This window comes from Bos mutus, chromosome 14 (genome assembly GCF_027580195.1).
Source record: "Bos mutus isolate GX-2022 chromosome 14, NWIPB_WYAK_1.1, whole genome shotgun sequence".
Taxonomy (NCBI): Eukaryota; Metazoa; Chordata; class Mammalia; order Artiodactyla; family Bovidae; genus Bos; species Bos mutus.
Window position 1 is genome coordinate 75,734,285 of NC_091630.1, and position 27,941 is coordinate 75,762,225.

General features: G+C 45.6%; 1 long non-coding RNA gene across 1 annotated transcript in view; it reads right to left on the bottom strand.

The window, feature by feature from the left end:
* The window catches only part of LOC138990774 (uncharacterized), a 56,027-nt gene extending 52,616 nt beyond the window's left edge, over nt 1–3,411 (bottom strand). Inside the window, exon 1 of the long non-coding RNA XR_011466874.1 lies at nt 3,213–3,411. This is a non-coding gene — a long non-coding RNA (uncharacterized lncRNA). The remainder of the gene's footprint in view (nt 1–3,212) is intronic.
* Nucleotides 3,412–27,941: the final 24,530 nt, after the last annotated feature.

Genomic DNA, 27,941 nt, shown 5'->3' on the forward strand with positions numbered 1-27,941 from the left:
GAAAGACGGTAACAATAACCCTGTATGAGAGATAGCAAAAGAGACACAGATGTAAAGAACAGATTGTTGGACTCTGTGGGAGAGGGCAAGGGTGGGATGATTTGAGAGAATGGCATTGAAACATGTATAATATTATATGTGAAATAGATTGCCAGTCCAGGTTCGATGCATGAGGCAGGGTGCTCGGGGCTGGTGCACTGGGATGACCCTGAGGGATGGGATGGGGAGGGAGATGGGAGAGGGGTTCAGGATGGGGACACATGTATACCCATGGCGGATTCATGTCAGTGTTTGGCAAAAACCCCTACAATATTGTACAGTAATTAGCCTCCAATTAAAATTAAAAAAAAAAACACATAATAGCAGATGCATTTTAAATGGATAACCAAAGAGGACTTACTGTATAGCACATGGAATTCTGCTTAATGTTACATGCAGCCTGGATGGGATCGGGGTATAGGAGAGAATGGATGTGCATATATGCATGTCTGAGTCCCCTTGCTGCTCACCTGAAACTATCACAAGATTGTTAATCGACTATACCCAATACAAAATTAAAAGTTCAAAATACAAGACATGATAGCAGAATGAAAGGCAAAGTATCACTTGACTTAGAAGTTGAGGCCCTGTCACGAATGCAGAATGCTACAGTAACAGCATAGATGGGCCATCTGAGGCCAAGAGGAATCCTGCACCAACTGAAATCTAAAGCTTGCGCCTATCAACCTCTGGCTGCATGGAGGATGCACACTGGAGGGGGATGGAGCCCAGGGAGCTGGCATGCTGGAGCTGTGCACAGTGGAGCCTGAACTCATCATCCAGCCACCTGTATGGGTGGGGGAGGTGGAACGGAAGGGAGGGCATATGGATGCTTTGACTCTTCTCCATGAGGACCCTGCCACGCAACCAACAGCTCTTCTTTCCTGAACTTTTACTATTGGAAGCTCTGATAGGTGCCCAGTGAGTAGGAGAGCGGCTGTAGACTATAGAAACATTCACATATGTTTGTGGGGCATATAGAAACATATAGAAACACAGGACATACAGAAATCAGTGCTAGAAAAAAAAAGTGGATCGTGTGTTCTTGTTTTATTAGCACCTAACACAACAGTGCTCTTTCCAATGTTGAGTGGAAGGATACCAGATAATGCCAGCATTTAACTGATCCTGGTGGGCACAGTAGTCCTGCAGGCTTCTGACTTCAAAAAAATGATGCTTGGCACTGGAAATCATCATCGAATGGAGAAATTAAAGTGGCGATGTTGCCAACACATTCTGTGTCGCTCAAAAGTTGTCAGTGGGCCACACCTGCTCGAGCTACCCCACACAAAGCCCTGGCTGTGATTTTCTGTAACATGGGACACAGGATGCCTCCTGGTATTCGGGCTCACACCAGGATCAGTTGCACAAGGGAAAGAGGGTTATCAGTTTAATCGCCTGTTCTGTACCAGATAATTCCAGCATTTACCTGATCCTGGTGGGCACAGTAGTCCTGCAGGCTTCCAACTTCAAAACACGGTGCTCGGTTATTCTCATAGGTTATAAATGGAAGCTTTCACCTTCCTTTATCTGCCTTTAAATGATTTATTGCACTTAACTTGTTTACAAGCCATTCTGTTCTGCTGGATCATAAACTTTTGGACTCAGAATCTAAGCTTTAATCCTTGCTGTATCTGCAGTACCTAGCCTAGGGCCTGGCATGGTGTAAGGGCTTAATAAAGGCTTGTTAGATAATAAATCAAAGAATGAATGAACAAATCACAAACACTCAGCTCATTGTCTTACACACAGTGTTCCAACTGTTTCCAGCTACACGCTGCAGTTGTTGTCTATCAGCTTGGTTTTTCTCTGCCTGTAAATCTAGACACTTTGCCAACAGACTGATTATTAAAAAATATGCATTAAATAGGAAAACAGCGGGATATAAAAGGAAGAACAATGGCTTTGAAGATAGACGAAGTTGCATCTGAAACTTGGTGGCACTGTTAATATGGTTCAGGAAAATCATTTGCTCTTCCAGGCTGTATATATAGAGAGAGTCTAGGGAGTAGATGTCCAGTAACTATATTCTGGGGTCTTCTGCCCGTCAGGAGGATGGGGTCTGTAGCATGATGGTTACCCTAGCAACAGACCTTGAAATAAAAATTAAGGTACCCAGTGTACCCTAACGCAGCAACTGTTGAGAACAGTATGGAGGTTCCTTTAAAAAAAAGAAAACTTAAAAATAGAGCTACCATATGACCTGCAATCCCACTTCTGGGCATGTTATCAGGAGAAAAACATGATCCCAAAGGATCCATGCACCACAATGTTCATTGCCGCAGTGTTTACAATAGCCAGAACATGAGAGCAGCCTAAATGCCCATCGACAGAGGAATGGATAAAGAAGATGTGGTACATATATTCAATGCAATATTACTCAGCCACTAAAAAGAATGAAATCATGCCATTTACAGCAACGTGGATAAACCCAGAAGCTAACATACCAAGTGAAGTAAGTGAAACAGAGAAGGAGAAATATCATTATGACTTCCTTTTTCTGTGGAATCTAAAAATAAATGATGCAAATGAACTAACTTACAAAACAGAAAGAGACTCACAGAGTTAGAGAGTGGATTTATGGTTGCCAAGGGGAAGGAGGGGGCACGAAATACTTAGGGAGTTTGGGATGGACATGAACACACTGCTATATTTAAAATGGATCACGAGGACCTACTGGATAGCACATGGAACTCTGCTCAATGTTCTGTGGCAGCCTGGATGGGAGGGGGGTTTAGGGGAGAATAGATACTGTCCACCTGAAACTATCACAACATTGTTTATTAATTGGCTATACCCCAATACAAAATAAAAAGCTAAAAAAAGATCACCTATACCATTTTTCTAGGTTCCACATGTGTGCACTAATATACAATATCTGTTACTTTTTCTTTCAAGAATTCTGACATGTCTTCAGCTTTCTCTGCTTTATTGTTGTGTACTTGAAAGCCTCTTTGCAATGCTGATCAGGAGATCCCTGCTTTCTTAGCTCTTATTTGCCAATTTAGTCACTCTTTCCTTTTCACCATGGTTTTCCAGAGTATCTCTTGAGCTTAGCAATGGTCACTCTACTTCATTGCCCTTCTATTTACTCTTTGCCCCATATTTACAAGACGTCTGATACATGACACCAATGAATGCGTCCCCTCCCAGCAATAGCCATCCGAGCTTACCAGCAGTGAATCTTCTCTTGCCTGGTGCTGCAGGCCTCTGTGCTCCTCTGAACCCCATGGATGGAGACCTCATCACCGATAAGCAGTTCCAAATCTCACCTTAGCATCTTCTTTCCTAGGCACCTCAGGGAGCCAGCTGCCATGTGTTCTGTTCTCCAGGAAGCAGATGCAAATGGAAATTTGGACACAGAAAATTTAATGAAGGGTAACTTTGCAGGGTAGAAGGGAAGGATGTAGAATAGAGAAGAGGAAGAAGTTAAGCTGTGATTCAAGCCCCAAACAGGCCAACACCAGCCCAAAAGGACCTCAGGAGCCAAGAGGATCTTCAGACATGTCCTAGATGGGGGAAGGTGGACATGCCCTGTCTGAAGACCGTATCGGCTCGAGAGGTCCTATATTCCTCCTATAAAATGGAAAATATTGCAGGCAAGGCAGTGTCAGAAGAGGGCTGATAGATTTTCAACTCCTGGTCAGACACCTGGGCAGGACACCACAGGGCCCTCCCAGGCTCCTAACCTCTACAGCCTGTCACTGCTTGCTCTCTGCTTCAAAACAGTGGAGACCCAGGATTGACTGGACCAAGTGGACAGCTTCCTTAATACACCAGGCCAATCACTGTCTTTGGAGGAACTTGGACGTGGCAGTAAGTGGGAGTTAAGAGAGAAAGTCAGCCTCTGTGGGTGGCTGGGTCTCTGTGAAGCATGCCATCCAGGAACTCATGGGACAGCCAGGTCCTACCCTAAAGACTGTAGATCAGGGGAAGCCTGTCTGTCATGGAGGAAGAAAAGGCTAAAATAAACCAGCAGAGAGAAGTAGAGACAAGAGTTAGAAGCCTGAGACCCTTCGGATCCCCACTTCCAAACCTCTTAAGTGAGTGAGTGATGTTGCTCAGTCGTGTCCGACTCTTTGCGACCCCATGGACTGTACCCTACCACGCTCCTCTGTCCATGGGATTTTCCAGGCAAGAGTACTGGAGTGGGTTGCCAAATTCAGTGGGTTGCTAAATCAAATTCAGTGGGTTGCTAAATCCATGACCTTGAGCTCTGTACGACTATATCCTTGTAACACATTAGTTCCAGTTTGCTACTATTACATGCACCAGAAAGACCCAATCATATGTTAAACACAAAATAAACCTTAGCTAACTCTTGCGTGTGTGTGTACTCAGTCACTCAGTCTGACTCTTTGCGAACCCATGGATTGTAGCCGGCCAGGCTCCTCTGTCCATGGAATGTTTCAGGCAAGAACACTGGAGTGGGTTGCATTTTGTCCTCCAGGGGATCTTCCTGAGTGAGGGATCAAACACAGATCTCTTGCATCTCCTGCACTGGCAGGCAGATTCTTTACCACTGGACTACCTGGGAAACCCAGCCAACTCTCAGTTTTTCCATCCAGCAAAAGTGCTGTTTGCAAGATGCGCTTGTTTTGTTGTTGTTATGTTGTTTTTATTTGCTTGTTGTCTCCCCATCTTTTTCTTTCCTCTAACAATAACCCCTTTCCCGGATATCCTATCTTTAATGGTATTTCCTTTCAACAATGTGGATATCTAAATAAACTCTATTGTCTGAGACTACTCTTTGTCTGCATGTTTAATCAGCTCCTCCCTACAGGAGAGTCAGAGTGACAAGCCCATGGTATTTGGTGTAAGCAGAAGTGAATTTGAATCTCTGCTCCACCACTTACAAACAATTCAGTCTGGGTCTAGTTACTGAGCCTAGCAGAATTGTAATGATTACAGCTATGTAATGGTAATAATTATACCTCTCTTGTAAGTTGTGAGAATATTTGTGAAACACCTACCAGAATCTCAGAGAGGAAATCTGAGATCTCAATGAAGATGGATACCGGGATTCTTAGCCATTCACCTCCATTTCTTCCCTTTTGGATTTTCCAAAAGAGAAACATAAAAGATGAGAGTCCAGAGTGGTTTTAGAAATTATCAAATCCAACTTAGAAATACGAAAATAGAAGTTTAAAATGGTTAAAGGGCTTTCCAAAAGTCAAACAGCTCAAAGCATAAAAGAATGAATTTGAATAAAGAGCTGTTGGACTTTAAGATAAGCATGTGAATGAGAAGATAAACTGTAGAAATAATTAATTTAGGCTAACAGAGCTCAATTGATAAAGAATAAAGCTCAGTTTCAAATCTCCCTCTCCCACTGACTGATAAGAGAACTTTCAGATCAGATCAGTCGCTCAGTCCTGTCCGACTCTTTGTGACCCCATGAATCCCAGCACACCAGGCCTCCCTGTCCATCACCAACTCCCGGAGTTCACTCAGACTCACATCATCAAATCAGTGATGTCATCCAGCCATCTCATCCTCTGTCTTCCCCTTCTCCTCCTGCCCCAAATCCCTCCCAGCATCAGAGTCTTTTCCAATGAGTCAACCCTTCCCATAAGGTGGCCAAAGTACTGGAGCTTCATCTTCAGCATCATTCCCTCCAAAGAAATCCCAGGGCTGATCTCCTTCAGAATGGACTGGTTGGATCTCCTTGCAGACCAAGGGACTCTCAAGAGTCTTCTCCAACACCACAGTTCAAAAGCATCAATTCTTCAGCGCTCAGCCTTCTTCACACTCCAACTCTCACACGCATACATGATCACAGGAAAAACCATAGCCATGACGAACCTTTGTTGGCAAAGTAATATCTCTGCTTTTGAATATGCTGTCTAGGTTGGTCATAACTTTCCTTCCAAGGAGTAAGCGTCTTTTAATTTCATGGCTGCAGTCACCATCTGCAGTGGTTTTGGAGCCCAGAAAAATAAAGTCTGACACTGTTTCCACTGTTTCCCCATCTATTTCCCATGAAGTGATGGGACCAGATGCCATGATCTTCGTTTTCTGAATGTTGAGATTTAAGCCAACTTTTTCACTCTCCACTTCACTTTCATCAAGAGGCTTTTGAGTTTCTCTTCACTTTCTGCCATGAGGGTGGTGTCATCTGCATATCTGAGGTTATTGATATTTCTCCCAGCAATCTTGATTCCAGCTTGTGCTTCTTCCAGCCCAGCGTTTCTCAGGATGTAGTCTGCATAGAAGTTAAATAAGCAGGGTGACAATATACAGCTTTGATATATTCCTTTTCCTTATTTGGAACCAGTCTGTTGTTCCATGCCCAGTTCTAACTGTTGCTTCCTGACCTGCATACAGATTTCTCAAGAGGCAGATCAGGTGGTCTGGTATTCCCATCTCTTTCAGAATTTTCCACAGTTTATTGTGATCCACACAGTCAAAGGCTTTGGCATAGTCAATAAAGCAGAAATAGATGTTTTTCTGGAACTCTCTTGCTTTTTCCATGATCCAGCGGATGTTGGCAATTTGACCTCTGGTTCCTCTGCCTTTTCTAAAACCAGCTTGAACATCAGGAAGTTCACGGTTCACATATTGCTGAAGCCTGGCTTGGAGAATTTTGAGCATTACTTTACTAGCATGTGAGATGAGTGCAATTGTGAGGTAGTTTGAGCATTCTTTAGCATTGCCTTTCTTTGGGATTGGAATGAAAACTGACCTTTTCCAGTCCTGTGGCCACTGCTGAGTTTTCCAAATTTGCTGGCATATTGAGTGCAGCACTTTCACAGCATCATCTTTCAGGATTTGGAATAGCTCAGGTCCATGAATCAAGGCAAATTGGAAGTGGTCAAACAAGAGATGACAAGAGTGAATGTCGACATTCTAGGAATCAGCAAACTCAAATGGACTGGAATGGGTGAATTTAACTCAGATGACCATTATATCTACTACTGTGGGCAGGAATCCCTCACAAGAAATGGAGTAGCCATCATGGTCAACAAAGGAGTCCGAAATGCAGTACTTGGATGCAATCTCAAAAACGACAGAATGATCTCTGTTCGTTTCCAAGGCAAACCATTCAGTATCACAGTAATCCAAGTCTATGCCCCAACCAGTAATGCTGAAGAAGCTGAAGTTGAACAGTTCTATGAAGACCTACAAGACCTTTTAGAACTAACACCCAGAAAAGATGTCCTTTTCATTATAGGTGACTGGAATGCAAAAGTAGGAAGTAAAGAAACACCTGGAGTAACAGGCAAATTTGGCCTTGGAATACGGAATGAAGCAGAGCAAAGACTAACAGTTTTGCCAAGAAAATGCACTGGTCATAACAAACACCCTCTTCCAACAACACAAGAGAAGAGACCTTTACCCTCCATCAGTTCAGTTCAGTTCAGTCGCTCAGTCGTGTCCAACTCTTTGCGACCCCATGAATTGCAGCACTCCAGGCCTCCCTGTCCATTACCAACTCCAAGAGTTCACTCAGACTCACGTCCATTGAGTCAGTGATGCCATCCAGCCATCTCATCCTCTGTCGTCCCCTTCTCCTCCTGCCCCCAATCCCTCCCAGCATCAGAGTCTTTTCCAATGAGTCAACTCTTCCCATGAGGTGGCCAAAGTACTGAAGTTTCAGCTTTAGTGTCATTCCTTCCAAAGAAATCCCAGGGCTGATCTCCTTTAGAATGGACTGGCTGGATCTCCTTGCAGTCCAAGGGACTCTCAAGAGTCTTCTCCAACACCACAGTTCCAAAGCATCAATTCTTCGGCTCTCAGCTTTCTTCACAGTCTAACTCTCACATCCATACATGACCACAGGAAAAACCATAGCCTTGACTAGACGGACCTTTGTTGGCAAAGTAATGTCTCTGTTTTTCAATATGCTATCTAGGTTGGTCATAACTTTCCTTCCAAGGAGTAAGCGTCCTTTAATTTCATGGCTGCAATCACCATCTGCAGTGATTTTGGAGCCCAGAAAAATAAAGTCTGACACTGTTTCCACTGTTTCCCCATCTATTTCCCATGAAGTGATGGGACCAGATGCCATGATCTTTGTTTTCTGAATGTTGAGCTTTAAGCCAACTTTTTCACTCTCCACTTTCACTTTCATCAAGAGGCTTTTGAGTTCCTCTTCACTTTCTGCCATAAGGGTGGTATCATCTGCATATCTGAGGTTATTGATATTTCTCCCAGCAATCTTGGTTCCAGCTTGTGCTTCTTCCAGCCCAGGGTTTCTCATGATGTACTCTGCATAGAAGTTAAATAAGCAGGGTGACAATATACAGCCTTGACGTACTCCTTTTCCTATTTCACATACCCCTAATTATCTCTCTTGCCCTCCTAAACTTTGCCTTGTACAGCACGTTTTTTTCCCCCAGGAAAGTTTGAAGATCTTAAAGATGCACTCACACTACCAGGAATAACAGACCAATTGTGCCTGGACCAACCCAGCAAGTGGCTAGACAAGGAAACCAAAGTCTTAGTGTCTGATATGTACATGGATTCTTTCGTGGATTATTCTGAAACTGGATTCCCAGGTGGGGCTAGTGGTAAAGAATCTGCCTGCCAGAGCAGAACTAAGAGACAAGGGTTTGCTCCCGAGGTTGGGGAGATCCCCTGCAGGAGGGCAAGGCAACCCATTCCAGTATTCTTGCCTGGAGAATCCCATGGACAGAGAAGCCTGGTGGGCTACAGTCCATAGGGTGGCAAAGAGTTGGACATGACTCAAGTGACTTAGCACATATGCTGAAACAAGAGCCTGTGTCCTCTGTTAGCTGTGAACATCAGCATCCCATTGTCATTCTTCCCTTTGCCCACTGGGTCTGGCACAAAACCAAATAGAGGATGAAGCCAGCCTTAAACACACCTGAAGCTTTCTATTCTATTCACTTTCCTTAAGAGCTGGAGTTATTTAAGAAGAAGGAAGAAACCAAAGCACTCTGGATTGAAGAAAGGACACGCAGGTGACATGAATGCACCCTCCCAGTTCATCCAACTGCTGCTCTTGCCTCTGATATTAAGGCAGCATCGGGCCAAGTGGTCACCAGACCCACCTTCCTCTTTCTGAGCACACAGTCAAGCTGTATTTCCCAGACTCTGTGATCCTAATCTTATGGCTGCTTCCGAACTATGAACTATTCTACTCTTTCTTATTGATCATGTGCTACCTGAATGTAAAATTTCTCATATCGAATTCTGAGCCTGCAGAGGGACTCTGATGTTCTGCAGACATCTGGGGCCTTGACCGAATGGCACCTGGATTACTGAGTCATCTGGACTTAGGAAATTAAGCAATCCAACCCCACTGAACTTTATGTTGGAAGAAACAAATTTTGATTGTGTTAAGCCACTGAAATTATGGGGTTGTTTGCTATAACAACTGACATTAGTCACCCTAATCAACACAGCTACACAACCTAATGGTTGTGTTTATAAAATAGGATTTTCCCAATAACAAGGGAATTCATTCACATCAGGAAAAGAGGTCATGGACTTGCTTGGCGGTCCAGTGGCTAAGACTGTGAGCTCTCAAGACAGGGGGCCTGGGTTTGATCCCTGGTCAGGGAAACAAATCCCATATGCTGCAACTAAGAATGTGCATGTTCAACTAAGAGGTCAAATGCTGTAACTGGGACCCAGCACTGTCAAATAAATAAATATTACAAAAAAAAAAAAAAAAAAAAAGCAGCGTCTGATGAAGTTCACCCTTGTTCCTTTATGTACTTGTTCTGTGTTGGTACCACCCAGAAGCTGCCTTGCTCAGCCTGTATGTATGTTGTCTGATTTGCTAATTCAGTCTGGCCTTTCTAGGCCTGGCTGTCACCAGGTGGATGAGCTTCTGGTGGAAGCCTCCTGGAACACACGGAGCTTGTCCTGCTCCCTTCACTTCCAGTGCCCTGTCTGTCTTACGCCACCCCCATGCAGCCCCTCGCTTCTCGACACTCTTCTTCGTGTGAGCTGGATGAAGGCTCCTAGGTGTTCGCTTTCCTACCTTCTCCACGGTGCCTGGTATAACAGGATAGCAGGCCCGTCCCAGGAACCAAATCAATCCCTCTGGCTAACAGGCTGTTTTCTAAACTCCCTAAAAGCTCTGATGGTTTACTGGCTTAATTTGTAATCAATTTTCTTAAACTCAGAAAATTGACTGAAGAATTTACTTACAGGGCAGCAATGGAGAAACAGACAAAGAGAATAGACTTATGGACACGGGCAGAGGGGACGAGAGGGTGAAATGTATGGAGAGAGTCACATGGAGACTTACATTACCATATGTAAAATAGACAGCCAACAGGGATTCACTGTATGGCTCAGGAAACTCAAACAGGGGCTCTGTATCACCTAGAGGGGTGGGATGGGGTGGGAGATGGGAGGGAGGTTCAAAAGGAGGGGACATATGTACACCTGTGGCTGATTCATGTTGAGGTTTGATAGAAATCAAAATTCAGTAAAGCAGTTATCCTTCAATTAAAAAAAATTTTTAAAAAGAAAATAAAGTGCTACCTTTTAACTTGTTCTTTTTCAATATTAAAAAAAAAGAAAGAAAATCAACTCTCTTTCAAAACTTGAAAAATAACTATTTGATTTAGAAATTGGAAGAAAGCCTTTCTCCCTTCTGAGAATCTGTTTTGTCATTTTATACCCTGGAAGATTTCCACTCCAATAACCACTTATTTAAACTTACAATGAGTGTGGCATTTGAAAAAAAAAATTTGATCTGGGAACCGGGAGGCCTGGCCCTGCCCTTCCATGTCAGCACAAACTCAGCAAGTCACAGCGCTTCTCAGAGGCTTGGTTTTCTCATACACCGTGGGAAGGCCAGAAAAACATCCTTCTGGACATGGAGCAGGCATTCTGCTCAGAGGTGACCACTTCCTCTCATTTCACTGCTACAAAACCCCCGTGAACTGGGTACCGTCATTTCACTATTTTTGGAGATGAAGAAGCTGGGGCTTAGTGCAGTTGAAGTCATTTACATGAAGCCACACCTGTCATAAATTGTAAAACTAGGCTTTTATTTTTCTGGGCTCCAAAATCACTGCATATGTTGATTGCAGCCATGAAATTAAAAGACGCTTACTCCTTGGAAGGAGAGTTATGACCAACCTAGATAGCATATTCAAAAGCAGAGACATTACTTTGCCAACAAAGGTCCGTCTAGTCAAGGCTATTGTTTTCCTGTGGTCATGTATGGATGTGAGAGTTGGACTGTGAAGAAGGCTGAGCGCTGAAGAATTGATGCTTTTGAAGTGTGGTGTTGGAGAAGACTCTTAAGAGTCCCTTGGACTGCAAGGAGATCCAACCAGTCCATTCTGAAGGAGATCAGCCCTGGGATTTCTTTGGAAGGAATGACGCTAAAGCTGAAACTCCAGTACTTTGGCCACCTCATGTGAAGAGTTGACTCATTGGAAAAGACTCTGATGCTGGGAGGGATTGGGGGCAGGAGGAGAAGGGGACGGCAGAGAATGAGATGGCTGGACGGCATCACTGACTCAATGGATGTGAGTCTGAGTGAACTCCAGGAGTTGGTAATGGACAGGGAGGCCTGGTGTGCTGCGATTCATGGGGTCGCAAAGAGTCGGACATGACTGAGTGACTGATCTGATCTGATCTGATCTGAGGCTTTGAAACCAGGCATGCTGACCAAGCCTAAGTCCTCGTTCCTGAGCACCACCCAACAGGCAGATCTGAGATTTTTCCTCCATGGCCATTCCACACTACAGAGGAGAGTAAATATCCTCCTACGTGCTCCCTTATCCTCTGGGCTCGGTCACTCAGTCATGTCCAACTCTTTGCCTCCCCGTGGATTGTAGCCTGCCAGGCTTCTCTGTCCATGGAATTTTCCAGGCAAGAATCCTGGAGTGGGTTGCCATTTTCTTTTCCAGGGGATCTACCTGACCCAGGGATTGAAATCACATCTCCTGTGCCTCCTGCATCGGCAGGCAGATTCTTTACCACTGAGCAACCTGGAAAGCCCAGGCTGTTTCTTTACCATGTTTTTTAAAAAATAATCACCCTAATTAAAACATAGCCTCTTTGATACCCTCTTTGTCACTGTATCCCTAGCTACCATCACGGGACCTGTCACTTGGCAGGGACTTCATGAGGATGACAAGCTTTAGGAAGGAAAAGAACTATTTGTGTGTCAAGCCCCTTCCACATGTCAAACTCTGTGCTAACACTTTCAGGCATTTGGTTCTATTTCATCGTTTCTGAAGTCCTCTGAGGTCAATCCTGATGACCTCTAAAGCTGCCCTTGAGGAAACCTCGGAGCAGATCTGCTCAAGGGGACTCAGCCTGCGTCTTCTGATGTCTGACGCCAAAGGCTTGTTTAGCAAAGCATTGAAAACAAAGGTGTAAAAGAGTAAACTTCTAAAAACCACAGACAGGAACCATACAGCAACCAGGGGAAAGGATAGGCTTCCTCATTAAAACACGCATGACTTCAGCAAACAAGGAAAGTCAACATGCCACAAAGTCACAGCGCTTCTCAGAGGCTTGGTTTTCTCATACACCGTGGGAAGGCCAGAAAAACATCCTTCTGGACATGGAGCTGACATGATCAAGAGCAGCATCTTTGAAACTGCTTGTGTTGGGCAGAGACTTCTGCCCAACACTTGTCGATCTAAACCCTGGGAATGGAAGCTATGGAAAGAGAGCTGTTTAATATGCAGAGGGGCTCAGCTTTGCAGGGAGCAAAGGGTCTTTATCTCCCCAAATATATTCAGGGAGTGAGCAGAAAGTAGCATTTAACAAGATTTGAATATACAGAAGACCTGGGCTACAAAGGTGGCTCAGACGGTAAAGCGTCTGTCTACAATGCGGAAGACCCAGGTTCGATCCCTGGGTCGGGAAGATCCCCTGGAGAAGGAAATGGCAATCCACTCCAGTACTATTGCCGGGAAAATCCCATGGACAGAGGAGCCTGGTAGGCTACAGTCCATGGGATCGCAAAGTCGGACACGACTGAGCGACTTCACCTTCATGTGGAATTGTTTTTCAGCAGAACAAACCACCCCAAGGTTTACTGGCATAAGGTCACAGTCGTTTATCTAGCTCACTTGTCTGTGGGTCCACTGGGCAGTCCTATGGATCCCAGCTTGATTCAGAGTCTGCATGGATGGCAGGTCAGCTGGGATCTGGCTAGTCTAGGATGAGCCTTGGCTGGGAACAGTGTGTCCATGTGATCTCAAGCTCCAGCAGGCTTTGCTGTTTTTGTTGTTTAGTCACTAGGTCATGTCCGACTCTTTTGCAACCCCATGGACTGCAGCCCGCCAGACTCCTCTTTCCAGGGGATTTCTCAGGCAAGAATACTGGAGTGGGTTGCCATTTCCTTCTCCAGGGGATCTTCCTGACCCAGGAATCAAACCAGCACTTGCTGCACTGGCAGACGGATGCTTTACCACTGAACCACCAGGGAAACCCTCTAGCAGGCTAGTGCAGGCTCAGGATCCACGGCACAGGAAAGGTGAGGCCCAGCTCGGAATGATGTACTGTTCCTTCTGCCACTTTCCGCTGTCAAAACATGTCACCACCTCAATTCAAGATGTGTGAGAGTAGACAGTACTTCTGATGGAAGGAGCTGCCAGTCACATGGCAAGGAGTGTGATACAGAGAGAACAACTGTGGCCATTTTTGTTGAGATGGACCACGAGGAACCTCAGACAAAGAAACATCCTCAGATCTCATGGACCCCGAGAGGTCAGAGATTTTTATCTGCCGTCACACAACAAGGCATAGTCAGAGCCCAAAATACAACACGAGCATTACAGAGAATATAAATGTAGTGCACCCCTACTTAGCACCATGGCAGGTCTTTATACACTGGATCTCATTTAATCTTCCCAATAACCTGGTGAGCAGCTTCTGGTGCACTCCCCAGGTGTTTAGATCCTTGGCGTTTTTCGCCTGCCCAGCCAGACTCCTCTGCTTTCTTCAGTAACAGCATCCCAACTTTCCTTTGAGAAAATATGGTTCTTCCATGGTCTATTTATGAGATTTAATAGGCTTGACCCCTTCCCTGGCTCCAAAATCAGCTCATGACACAGCCCATTAAAGAAGCCCCTCTCTCTAGTCTGGAGTGACACGTGGACCCAAGGCAGATGAATCACGTCCACCATGGGAATTCCACGGAAGAGGGTATTCCTCTCACTGTGGTCAAGGATGCCGCAGCCTAGAGCTGCTGGTGGCCTTTGCATCCACTCAGGAGGAGCTATCTGGCAATGCTCCAGCATGGACAAAGTGGACGGAGAGAGCAGCACAGACAGAATCCCAGGGAAAGTCGTAAAGAACCCAAGGATACAGGTGTGCCAGGAACCAGGTTCACCCTGTGAAATTTCTGGTCTTCTGGGGAAGTTAATTCCATTTTTCATTTAAGGCAGATGGAGTTAGCTTTCTGTCAATTGCAACCAAAATCATGGTTAATAAACCAATTTAAAATATGCCTTTATACCTGAACCTGTGGGGTTTGGCTCTGTTAGTTCAGTTCAGTAGCTCAGTCGTGTCCGACTATTTGCCACCCCATGGACTGCAGCACACTTGGCTTCCCTGTCCATCACCAACTCCCAGGGCTTGCTCAAATTCATGTTCATCGAGTAGATGAGGCCATCCAACCATCTCGTCCTCTGTCATCCCCTTCTCTTCCTGCCTACAATCTTTCCCAGCCTCAGGGTCTTTCCCAATGAGTCAGTTCTCCACATCAGGTGGCCAAAGTATTGGAGTTTCAACTTCAGCATCAGTCCTTCCAATGAATATTCAGGACTGATTTCCTTTAGCGTTGCTTGGTTTGATTTCCTTGCAGTTCAAGGGACTCTCAAGAGTCTTCTCCAACACCAAAGTTCACACTTCACCATAGTTCACAGTACACTTGGCTCTGTAGGGAAACCAAAATCATATCCATACTTTCCCCACCCTTAAAGAGCTTTCTATTTTATTGGAGAAGGAAGAAAAATACGCATGAATCAATGAGATAAGATAAGAGAGTTTGCAATAAAAGGCTAAGAAGTATCCATTTAACAAATGAAGTGAAAAGTGAAAGTGTTAGTTTCTCAGTCATGTCTGACTCTTTTCGACCCCATGGACTGTAGCTTGCCAGGTTCTTCTGTCCATAGAATTCTCTAAGCAAGAATACTGCAGTGGGTAGCCGTTCCCTTCTCCGGGATCTTCCCGACCCAGAGGTCTAACCTGGGTCTCCTGCGTTGCAGGCGGATTCTTTACCACCTGAGCCACCAGGGAAGCCCATCCATTTAACAAATACTGAAGGTCAAAACTGAGTCAAGCACAGGTGCCCTTGTTACAACCCTTTATGGCACCCTGTGGTTTGGAACAGTCAACAGTCTAGTAATTTCCAGTTCTGTGTAAATCATACTAGACTGTAAGCCCCAAGAGGCCAGGCAATATTTTTGCCATGCTCTTTAGTATTTCACATAGTTCTGAGAGGTGGGGCAGGTGTCCTCTTTGCTCCCTAACTATTTCTTCAGTATCTTTAAAATTCATGTTCAAAACTCTCAGTTCCTTGGAAATCTGCATCATGATTAATTGTCCTCTGAGCAACTTCACTTTAATTTTTCACTTTCATGCATTGGAGAAGGCAATGGCAACCCACTCCAGTGCTCTTGCCTGGAGAATCCCAGGGACGGAGGAGCCTGGTGGGCTGCCATCTATGGGGTCGCACAGAGTCGGACACAACTGAAGCGACTTAGCAGCAGTGTTACCTTGTATTGTCTTACACCTTCCTCTTTCCCACCTTAAGGACTCTGGTTCATCATTGAAATCCCTTCCTTGTCCATGTGTAAAAGAATGAAACTAGAACACTTTCTAACACCATGCTGCTGCTGCTGCTGCTGCTAAGTCACTTCAGTCGTGTCTGACTCTGTGCGACCCCATAGATGGCAGCCCACCAGGCTCCCCTGTCCCTGGGATTCTCCAGGTAAGAGTACTGGAGTGGGTTGCCATTTCCTTCTCCAATGCATGAAAGTAAAAAGTGAAAGTGAAGTCGTTCAGTTGTGTCCGACTCTTAGAGACCCCACGGACTGCAGCCCACCAGGCTCCTCCATCCATGGGATTTTCCAGGTTTCAAAATGGATTAAAGATCTAAACTTAAGACCAGAAACTATAAAACTCCTAGAGGAAAATATAGGCAAAACACTTTCTGACATGAATCATAGCAAGATCCTCTATGACCCTCCTCCCAGAGTAATGGAAATAAAAGCAAAAATAAACAAATGGGACCTAATTAAAATTAAAAGCTTTTGCACAATGAAAGAAACTATAAGCAAGGTGAAAAGATAGCCTTCAGAATGGGAGAAAATAATAGCAAACTAAGCAACTGACAAAGAATTAATCTCAAAAATATACAGCAACTCCTGCAGCTCAATTCCAGAAAAATAAACCACCCAATCAAAAAATGGGCCAAAGAGCTAAACAGACCTTTCTCCAAAGAAGACATACAGATGGCTAACAAACACGTGAAAAGATGCTCAACATCACTCATTATCAGAGAAATGCAAATCAAAACCATAATGAGGTACCATCTCACGCCAGTCAGAATGGCTGCTATCCAAAAGTCTGCTGCTGCTGCTGCTGCTGCTGCTAAGTCGCTTCAGTCATGTCGGACTCTGTGCAACCCCATAGATGGCAGCCCACCAGGCTCCTCCGTCCCTGGGATTCTCCAGGCAAGAGTACTGGAGTGGGTTGCCATTTCCTTCTCCAATGCACGAAAGTGAAAAGTGAAAGTGAAGTTGCTCAGTCATGTCCGACTCTTAGTGACCCCATAGACTGCAGCTCACCAGGCTCCTCCATCCGTGGGATTTTCCAGGCAAGAGTACTGGAGTGGGTTGCCATTGCCTTCTCCGATCCAAAAGTCTACAAACAATAAATGCTGGAGAGGGTGTGGAGAAAAGGGAACCCTCTTACACTGTTGGTGGGAATGCAAACTAGTACAGCCACTATGGAGAACAGTGTGGAGATTCCTTAAAAAACTGGAAATAGAACTGCCATATGACCCAGCAATCCCACTGCTGGGCATAAACACCGAGGAAACCAGAATTGAAAGAGACATATGTACCCCAATGTTCATCGCAGCACTGTTTATAATAGCCAGGGCATGGAAGCAACCTAGATGTCCATCAGCAGATGAATGGATAAGAAAGCTGTGGTACATATACACAATGGAGTATTACTCAGCCATTAAAAAGAATACATTTGAATCAGTTCTAATGAGGTGGATGAAACTGGAGCCTATTATACAGAGTGAAGTAAGCCAGAAAGAAAAACACCAATACAGTATACTAACACACATACGGAATTTAGAAAGATGGTAACGATGACCCTGTATGTGAGACAGCAAAAGAGACCCAGATGTATAGAACAGTCTTTTGGACTCTGTGGGAGAGGGCTAGGGTGGGATGATTTGGGAGAATGACATTGAAACATGTATATTATTATATGTGAAATGAATCGCCAGTCCAGGTTCAATGCATGATACAGGATGCTCGGGGCTGGTGCATTGGGATGACCCGGAGGGATGGGATGGGGAGGCAGGTGGGAGGGGGGTTCAGGATGGGGAACACATGTACACCCATGGCTGATTCATATCAGTGTATGTCAAAACCACTGCAATATTTTAAAGTAACTAGCTTCCAATTAAAATAAATAAATTTATAAAAGAAAGAAAGAAAGAAATCCCTTCCTGAGGGCAGTATTAATGTCTTCCTCCCCACCCATCATTCTTACCTGGCCATCAATTCCCCTCTTCACCTATTCCTTGACCTACATCCAAGCAATTCAGTATTGCTATAGGTAACCAAATCATCTCTGCTTAAATAGAGACTCTACCTGGAGACTTTAACTGACTAACCACTCTTCACTCTCACATAGCTCCTTTTTAAATTTAAAATATTTTCCCGGGGCTTTCCTGAAAGTCCACTGGTTGAGACTTTGCCTTCCAGTGCAAGGGGTGCAAGTTCAATACCTGGTCAGGAAACTAAGATCTTGCATGCTTCGAGGCCAGTAAGGTAAAACCTGAAACAAGCAATATTGTAACAAATTCAATAAAGACTTTAAAAATGGGCCACATCAAAAACAAACAAACATCTTTAAAAATAATTAAAAATAAAATAGTTTCCAGAATATGTGAATATGTACATTAAATGATACAAAAGTCTCTACAGAGGAAAAAAGAGAAAAGTTTTCTTCCTTTTCTGCAGCCAACTCAGTTTCCCTGGAGGTAACTGTTGTTCCTACTTTCCCTATGCAGTTAAGAACACATATTCTTTTGTTTGATTTTTTCCCATAATTCCATGGGAGCACACTAAATGTACTCCCCTACAAGCTGCTTTTTTCACCTAACAAAATATCTTCGATGCCATTTCACCTACTAGCTATCTAGGCATCTGTCAATCATTCATCTGTAAACCGTCTCCCTCTTTTTAATGGCTACAAAATGCTCCACTGTCGGGACACACACCATTCTATTTAATCATCACTCTATTGGTGGACATATAAGTTGTTTCCACTCATTTGCTAGCTCGATGATGCCATGAATATCCTTGTTTTCCATAAGCACTAACATGCCTGTGGGATAAATTGTGCGTGCGCGCTCAGTTGTGTCTGACTCTCTGCAACCCCATGGACTGTAGCCTGCCAATTTCCTCTGTCCATGGGATTTCCCAGGCAGGAATATTGGAGTGAGTTTCCATTTCTTCCACCAGGGGATCTTCCCAACCCAGGGATCAAACCAGCAGTCAAAGGGAATGTGCATTTTACATTTTCATAGCTACTCTTCCTTGCCCTCCATAGAAGTCATCCCAGGTCACACTTCCACCAGCCTCATTTCAGTTTAATCCTCTGCAGAGCAATCACCACTTTTCAGGAGTGTTTGTTGTTGGTGGCTGTCTCCCCCCAGGGCAAGAAGCGATTCATTGCTGCTGGATTCCCAAATGCCTAGATTACTGTCTGGCAAGCTCCCAATAAATAGGTTTGGAATAAATGAATAAACAACTGAAAGTGGGCAAAAGGAAAAGAGGCTTGTCACCCAACTGACATGAGATTCGTATCCTGGGCCTGTGCCAGCTGTGTGACCTGGGGCAAAGTACTTAACCACTCTGAGCCTCGTTTCTTCATCCGGTAGACAGAGAAAATGATAATCTTCAGTTTTTAGATTTGCTTTCGGGACCAAAAAGAATAATGGATGTGCCCTGCCCCCGCCTACCCTCCCCGCTACCCCATGGAAGCTAAAATGCTGGCTGATGACAAACCATAGCCAGCTAAAGGTAGACCCTAAATCACACATTTAAACGTGGTGACGGCACATGTTGAACCCCATAAACTTCCGATTAAATTTGTATTTAGAAACCACAAGGATAATTTGTCAGGACTTCCACTGGCTAGTCCTTATTGAAGAGAAGGTTGATTTACCAGTCCCTCCAGTACTCTTGCCTAGAAAATCCCATGGACGGAGGAGCCTGGTGGGCTGCAGTCCATGGGGTCACTCAGAGTCGGACACGACTGAACGACTTCCCTTTTAATTTTCACTTTCATGCATAGGAGAAAGAAATGGAAACCCACTCTAGTGTTCTTGCCTGGAGAATCCCAGGGATGGGGGAGCCTGGTGGGCTGCTGTCTGTGGGGTCACACGGAGTCGGACATGACTGAAGTGGCTTAGCAGCAGTAGCAGCCAGTACTCTTGCCTGGAAAATCCCATGGATGGAGGAGCCTGGTAGGCTACAGTCCATGGGGTCACAAAGAGTCAGACATGACTTAGCGACTTCACTTTCTCTTTTACTTTTCTTTCATTCCCTACAGAGAACCGTTGGACATGACTGAGTAACTTTTTTTTTTTTAAGTCTATCAAGGAAATCAGGAGACAAACCATCCAACTACTGCAGCAATAACCAGCACTAATATTCTAGCAAATTAAAAAAAAAAAAGTCCACTTAAAGAGACTGCTGATGGCCGGAGTGAAGTGGAGCAAAAGTGAGATTTAGCAAAGATTGGGGGAGAACACCTTTTTTCAGGGACACACGGGGCTCTCTCCCCAACGTCAAAAACAGCCTCAGAGGGTGGGCAAATAAAGAATTTAATAGCTCTGACAAAAATTCGCCAGAACCAATTATAATTAGGACTAGCCTGGCTTAGCATGAAATGTCTGATGGAAACTCCATGCTGAGAAATTGAGTGCCTTATTGGGGAGAGGGGCTGGCTGCTTTCCAGAAATCCCTGGATGGAAGGCCACCCTGCTGTCTCTGTTTTAGATGGTGATTGACCACTGAATAGCTGCCCAAATTGAGACGCCCTGCCCAGAGCCCGGCCTGACAGAACAATCAGGTTGCACTGCCCTGGAGACAGCCGGGGCAGGAGCTGGTAATTGACAGAGAGCTCATTATGGAAGCGAGAGCGGGAGCAAAGCGGGGAATCTGAACTGACAGAGCCCGAGGGCACAGGAGCTGGACTCGGGGAACAGACAGCCTGAGTGGTCTGTGTCACAATGCACAGAGGGCTCTGGCTTTGAAATTCAGCCCTGCCAGGCCCTCCGTGCGACTCTGGACGTGTGCCCGGCCTCTATGAGCCTGTATTACCTGCCGCAAAACAGAGAGGAGAAGAAACATCTTTAGAGGAGTGAAAAATGAGGATGCTGTGAAGTTGACGATTGTTCTAATAACAACCAGCACCTCTGTCACTTTTTCCAGGTGCCAAAGACCATCTAGGAATGCGAAAAATGCACCTTCACGAGGCCTCTGCTGCTATTCTCCCCGTGTTCCAGACCAAGCGACGGAGGAATAGAGATTTTAAGGTATTGCCCACGGTTACATAGCTAGAAGCTGACAAATCCTGAATCTGAACCTGAGCTTTCTGGCTCTGGACTTCACACTTGGAAACACTGGAAAGGCCTCGTGGCTCTGAGGAATAAAAAGGAAAAGGGTTCCTGCAGTGTCTGCAGGAAGATTGTACTCAATGAAAGCGAGTTCCTTCTTTTTCGCACTCCCTCCTAGCTGCCTGCCACCCTGGCTGCGAAGACCCTAGACTAACTTTGAATCTAAAATGCAGGCGTAACAGACTTGTGGACATGCGGTGGAAGGAGACAATGGGATGAACTGAGAGAGCAGTGTTGACAATATATCCACTACCATGTGTAAAACAGATAGCTAGTGAGAAGTTGCCGTATAGCACAGGGAGTCCAGCTCAGTGTTCTGTGATGACCTGAAAGGTGGGACAGGGATGTCGGAGAAAGGCTCAAAAGGGAGGCAATATTTACAGCTGATTCGCTTTATATATAGCAGAAACGAGCACAACATTATAAAGCAATTATACTCTAATTAAAATACAAATTTTAAAAAATGCAGGTGTGTGCCAACACAGTAGCTGGACAGGAACACATTTTTCTACATCCCCATATACTGATGGAAGCTCAAAGGTTCTCCAAGGACTGAGCCCCACTGTACAATATGTGCAATAACCCCCTGGATCCCCCACTGACCTTGAACAGCAAGAACGAGCAGGGTAGATGGAGACCGGGGAATAGATGAATCTGAGTAGAAGCTGTCCCCCAGGAGAGGGACCAGCAGGACAGAGCTTTCGGTCTGCTCATTCCAGGCCTGGGAGAGTGAGGGCCGATCAGGCGGAGCCAAAGCACAGGGACTGCAGGAGATTGAGACAAGGAAGACAGGAAGTGTAGGTTCAGCCAAATGGTTAAGGACCTTGAACACGGCGCCCAGGGTTGAGAGTTCACTTTCTACAAGGCTTCCTGCAGTTCCCTGCTCTGTTCACCTTCCCGTCTCACTCAAGGCTCTCTTCACTGCAGTGGAACTGTCCTTGGAGCATCTGCCCCTCCATCTGTCATGTGCGGAACCCAGACTGGTACTAGGCAGATGGGACGCTGTCACCTACTGTCCTGGTGTCTTATGGTGGCTGTAACACATTACCACAAACATAGTAGCTTAAGCCAACATAAATGGAGCATCTTACAGTTCTGGAGATTAGACATCTAAAAGGGTATCCAGCCCTTTGTGGTCCCCTGTATAACCTTCCTCACCCTTCCACACCACCTCTCAGAGGCCCTGAGCAGACAGAGCCCCTGGCCCTCCCAGTGGTCACTGGCTTGATACCTGTTAAAGAGAGAAACCACAGGCCCCAAGTGACGTCACCTGTGCTAAAGCCTATGTTACATGTTACCAAACCTAGATTTAATATCTAAACTCATTGCAGTTTTGACCTGAACCTGAAATGCAATCTTAATCTGCCAGTCTGGAATTTTCTGCTCAGCACCAATGATGTTGGAGAAGGAAACGGCAATCCACTCCAGTATTCTTGCCTTGGAAATCCCATGGACAGAGGAGCCTGGTGGGCTATAGTCCATGGGGTTGCAAGAGTCGGACACAACTGACTTAGCAACTAAATCACCACCAATGAAGTAATCTGCCACATGGACATTTCCATCCCCTAGAGGAAGAAAAGGTAGTCTGCAAGACTAAATATTAATAATAATAATAATAATACGGAGTTCGTTCCTCCTCCCCCAAAGGTTCTGACCTTAGACACACTTCATTTCTCTTGTCGTGCTAATAGTTCCCTTGCCTCACCATTCTTCCTATAAAAACCTTCCATTTTGCACAACCTCTTGGAGAGCTCTTCTAGTTGTTAGATCAGATGCTGCCTCATTTATGAACCATCTAATAACACTAATTAGATCTGAAAGGCTGAACCCAGAGCTGAGCTCACAGCAGGTGTCACAGCAAAAAGCTTCTCTTCTCAGGGGTGGTTTTCGTCCTTCCCAGGAGAATGTCTTCCTTTGCAGTGGCCACCTGTGCCCCAGAAAAGGGAGCACCTCTGGGGCAGGGAGTGGACCTTGTTTATTGTGGCCTTAATGCCCAAAAGGGGGCTTCTCTGGTGATTCAGCAGTAGAGAATCCACCTGCTAATGCAGGAGACTCTGGTTCAATCCCTGGGTTGGGAAGATCCCCTGGAGAAGGAAATGGCAACCCACTCCAGGATTCTTGCCTGGAGAGTCCCATGGACAGAGGAGACTGGCGGGCTACAGTCCACGGGGTCACAAAGAGTCAGACACATCTTAGTGACTAAACAACAACAACTGGTGCCCAAAAGAGTATCTTTTCCGCACGAGTATTCATCTCACTGGTTAATTTAGGACAGGGGGACTTTACTCTGGGCTCTCAGACGCCCAGAGAGCTAAAGTAAGGCAACCACTGAACTGAGAGGCCTGTAAGAGAAAGGGCTGTGGCTGGCTCCTCTCTGTGTCTCCAGGGCCTTGTCTACGGCTCTGCACATGGAATAAATACTTGGGGAGGGAAGGAAGGCTGCTTACGAGGTCACCCAAGGCGGCTCTCTCAATGTTCCCCAGGGAGCCCTCCATGATGAGCCAAAGGTTTTGATGAAGATATTTCTCTCTGCTCCAATCCACCTGGGCAGCTGAGGCCTAGTTCCCTTTCTGGGCTCATTCATTAGAAGGAACACAGGGGCCTGCCAATTGCAAAGGCTGCTGGGAAGCCTAAAGCTGTGAAGATGAATCACCCACAAGGGCAGGAGTTAGATTCAGCAATGCAAACAAATCTCCATCTGGGAGCTCTCCTCTTTCAAACATCAAATACAGCTCTTGATCCTCAAACCATCAGTGCCCAAAGAGGCTCAAGACATGTCTGCTCCAAGGGTCCATTCATTGACAATCTGGATGCAGTGGGAAGAAAAGGAAATTAAAGTTTGGTGAAAACTACCATCCAAATCATGCATGACAAAGTCTTCCTGCAAAGCACAGACCCTCCTGGGCTCTCTAAGCTGTTTCTAAAAATAGTATCAGGCTTATTTAAAAAAAAATATGTTCATTAATATCCTTATAATAAGTAATTAAAAACTTTAAACAGATCTCTTTTTTAAACAGATATGCACAGTGAGTGGGTGAAACTCCAGTGCTGAGGCCTTTGGGTGGGTGAAAGGGCATGGGCAGGAGCCCAAATGTCAGAGGTTGGTCCTGACTTGTGAAGAGAAAATCACCAAGTTGAGGGCACATCTGGGTCAACTGATGATGACTCGAGCAGCCCAGGGAGGTAGACAGGAGTCTCCATTTTTTTCCACATGGTCTGTCCTCTGTGGGACAAAGAATATTACCCACCATATCAGTAAACAAGGGATATTGTGAGTATAAAACACTCAGCCACAGCAGCTGCCCCTAAGGTTGTACCCCATGGGGCATTCAAAATGTAAGCAGGATACTGGCCTTAGATAGTCAAGATCAGCAGCAAAGGAATGATTTCAGTGAGCCTAGACTAGTGCAACTTCTCATACACTGAAAAGCACTAAAACCTTTAACTTCAGATGTCTGGTTTTGTAATTAGCAGTCATCTTTTGATTTCGACTACATTTTTTTATTTTCAAGAAAACTCCTATAGATCCTGTTTCCTCCCTTAATGCTTTGTAACAGTCCCTCAGGACTATCTGAGACGTCTCAGGCTATAGTCCTCAGTAAGCCTGCTGAATAAAACATAATTCTCAACTTTGAGGTTGTGCCAATATTTTTTCATTCCACATTTCTCACTCCATCCCTGCCTACCTCCAACATCCTCTGCTTCCATGGGTCCCCTTTGCATCCTGGAACTTGCCTTTTGAACTGATAATATCACAGTTAGTCTTATGTCTACTGAATGCCTACCAAGTGCCAGACACTCTATATCCATGCTTGCCAAACACACAATGGTTCCTGGAAAATAGATCCAGTGAACAAACAAGATAACTACACACAGAGAGGTACAGTGGGGGGAAGTTTCCAAGTCAGAATTGGAAGGCAAGTCTATGTGACCTCAATCAAGCTTCAGACCACAGATTAAAGGGTTCAGGGGGCTGCAGATATGCATGGCAGTGGTGCAGGGAGAGGCCTGGAGACCTGTGTGCTGGAGGGCCAGCTCCTTATTTTGCCACCTCTGGGCTCTGCTCTGCCAACTAGGGGTTCCACCAGCTGCTGAGTGATGATGTTGAGGTTCCTCTAGGGATCTATCATTCTAAAGAGGCCCAGGTCTCACGAAGCAGTTGGAGGAGGATATATTTGAAGAGTCCAATACACTCCCTGGTAGCTCAGCTGTTAAAGAATTCACCTGCAATGCAGGAGACCCCTGGTTTGATTCCTGGGCTGGGAAGATCTGCTGGAGAAGGGATAGGCTACGCACTCCAGCATTCTTGGGCTTTCTTGGTGGCTCAGCTGAACCTGGGTTCGATCCCTGGGTTGGGAAGATCCCCTGGAGAAGGGAATGCCTACCCACTCCAGTATTCTGGCCTGGAGAATTTCATGGACTGTACAGTCCATGGGGTCACAAAGAGTTGGACATGACTGAGTGACTTTCACTTCACTCACTCCAATACACGCCTGGGTTCTCTACTTTCTGTGACTGCATTTGCTTGCCCCTGTGTATGTGTGTGTGCGTTTGTGTGTGTGTTTGTATTTCCCCATCACACTTTGGATCCCTCCAGTCTCTGTTTAGACATGGCCTCTGCTGACCTGGACCCTCCGCATTCTCTCAACCATGAGCCACCCTCTGCACAATAACAGTTCCTGGTGCTCATGTTAATGTTTGCTGCATCATATGGTACTGAGATTTTATTGACTGCGTGTTCATCCCCCTTACCAGCCATGAGCTTGCTTATTCATAAGTGGGGAATGGCTTATTCATTTCTCTACCCCCAGGGCCTAGGACTCACTACCGCCTGGTACATAGTTATGACTCCAGACACCAAATTTTCTTAATTTGATCTAACCTGAACTGGAAAGTGACGTGGGGAAAAATTCCTGGATCCTGGGCTAATGGAAACCTTAAATTCCATAAGTTTCTTCATAGGTATCATCCGCTTCTGTACAGGAGTAATAGAGGAAAAGAGAGAAGGAGAGTAAAAATATGGAGAGAGAAAAAGTACAGAGGTGAGGGAGGGCGAGAGAAAGAGGAGGCAGAGGAGGGGAAAGGGAGAGTAGCAAGGATGGAGGGAAAGATGAGGGACCATCTCTCCTTTCAGTGAGCAAAAAAGCCCTGCTCTACTCTGATTGGCCCACTCACTGAGGTCCAGCTGTGCGTCAGTGAATTTATTGACTTAGGCCTGGGGTACTGAACGAATCAGGATCAGCCTTGCAGGGATGAGAACCAAGTATTCTCACACTTGGAGAGTTAGAGGTGGGAATGGTTGGAGGAGAAAGCCACGACCCTCTCTACAGCTTCACAGGCCACGCCCCCTACGCCCCCCACCCACCAGGTACTACTTGACGATCAGATCTGCCACGTGCTTGCTTTTTTAAATAATGGAACGCAGGCATGCTCCTTCGTTTATATACGATCTGTGGCTGCTTTTGCTCTACAAAGTAGAAGTTGAGTGTGGCTCCCAGAACAGAAGATATTTACAGAGAAAGATTGCCCACCTCCTGCTCTGACAGAACCCCGAACGCCAGGGGCTCCGGTGTCCTGAAACACTCTAGACGCTTCCTTTGGACATCTTTGTTATTCAACTCTTCTTTCAATTCCTGAGCTGGTCAGGATTCTTCCCACAAATGGGTCTCTTTTAGTCTCAATTAAGCAAATTGGGGTCTGTTTATATTGCATTCAATCCAAATGACTTCAGATACATGGCCTCCTCCCACCCTACATCCCCACCGCCATGTGCACTCTTTCGTGTATTTCACAGCTTCTTTCCAGAAGAGGTCCACTGTTTCCCAGCATGAGATGTCACATGAGGGAGAAGAAATAGCCCTTTTGAGACCCGCCTTAAGGCCTTGGTTCCTGCAGGAAAACTGTACGAAGAGCCTCACGTCAACACTCATGTCACCAAATATTTCACAACAGACTCGGTCCTGAGTTGTGACGTCTAGCCTGGGAGAAGCCCAGAACTAATTGGAATTCCAGATACTGCCCAAGCATTCCCTTTCTTATCTGTCCTAACACTAGGTGCAGAGTCAGAAATGAGACATGGCTGCCAGAACTTTATGTTTTCCTGGAATACTTTATCAACACATAGATTAAGTGTTTATGGCTTCCCAGGAATTCCTCATATCTCACAGATAAGCGCTAATTACCCAGGCCCTGTGTTGCGTGCCAGTGCCCCTGGTACACTGAGATCCCAGGGAGAGCATACACACGCAGTGTGCCCAGTGGGGCCATCGGCCAAAGTACTTGGAACCCCCGCGCTGTGCAGTGTGGAGCCCTGGCCTGGGGGCAGGACTCCTCAGTATTCCTGGGAAATCCAGCTAGTGAGCTGAACACAGCGCTGCAGAACTAAGCATCAGGCCACAGTGAGCTCTGCATTCTTTCATTTTCATGCATGACTTGAACTTTTGTTATGACCCACTGGAGCTTCCCAGGCAGCACTCGTGATACAGGACTCGCCTGCCAAAAATGCACAAGACTAAGAGATGCGGGTTCTATCCCTGGGTTGGGAAGATCCCCTGGAGAAGGGCAACCCACTTAGTATTCTTGTCTGAAGAATCCCGTGGACAGAGGAGCCTGGCGGACTACAGTCCATAGGGCCACAAAGAGTCAGACACGACTGAAGGGACGGAGCACAGGCTCTGCTCAGAGGTGGGATTCGGGGTGGGGCAGGAGCAGGGAGATCCTACTGCAGGGGGTGGACAAGACCGGCGATTACAAGACGCTCCAATGAGAACTAGGCTGGAGGATGTGCAGGATGCTTGGAGGGCACCTACAAGTAATCACTGTTGCTAACATCTATATGCTGTCGGTGCTTTACATATAGCAGCTGTTGTTCTATGAGCCCTGCAACTATCAACTAACAGAATCATGAAGGTGGGCTCTATTTGGCCATGAGAGTGTTGACATGAGGCTCTTTGTGCAGTTTTCCAAGGTCATATGCCAAAAATGACAGGGTTGGTTGTCAATAAATAGCAATGAATGATGATCCTCTCCCTACATTCTATACCAGAGGTGGTCCTGGGAGTTTCACATA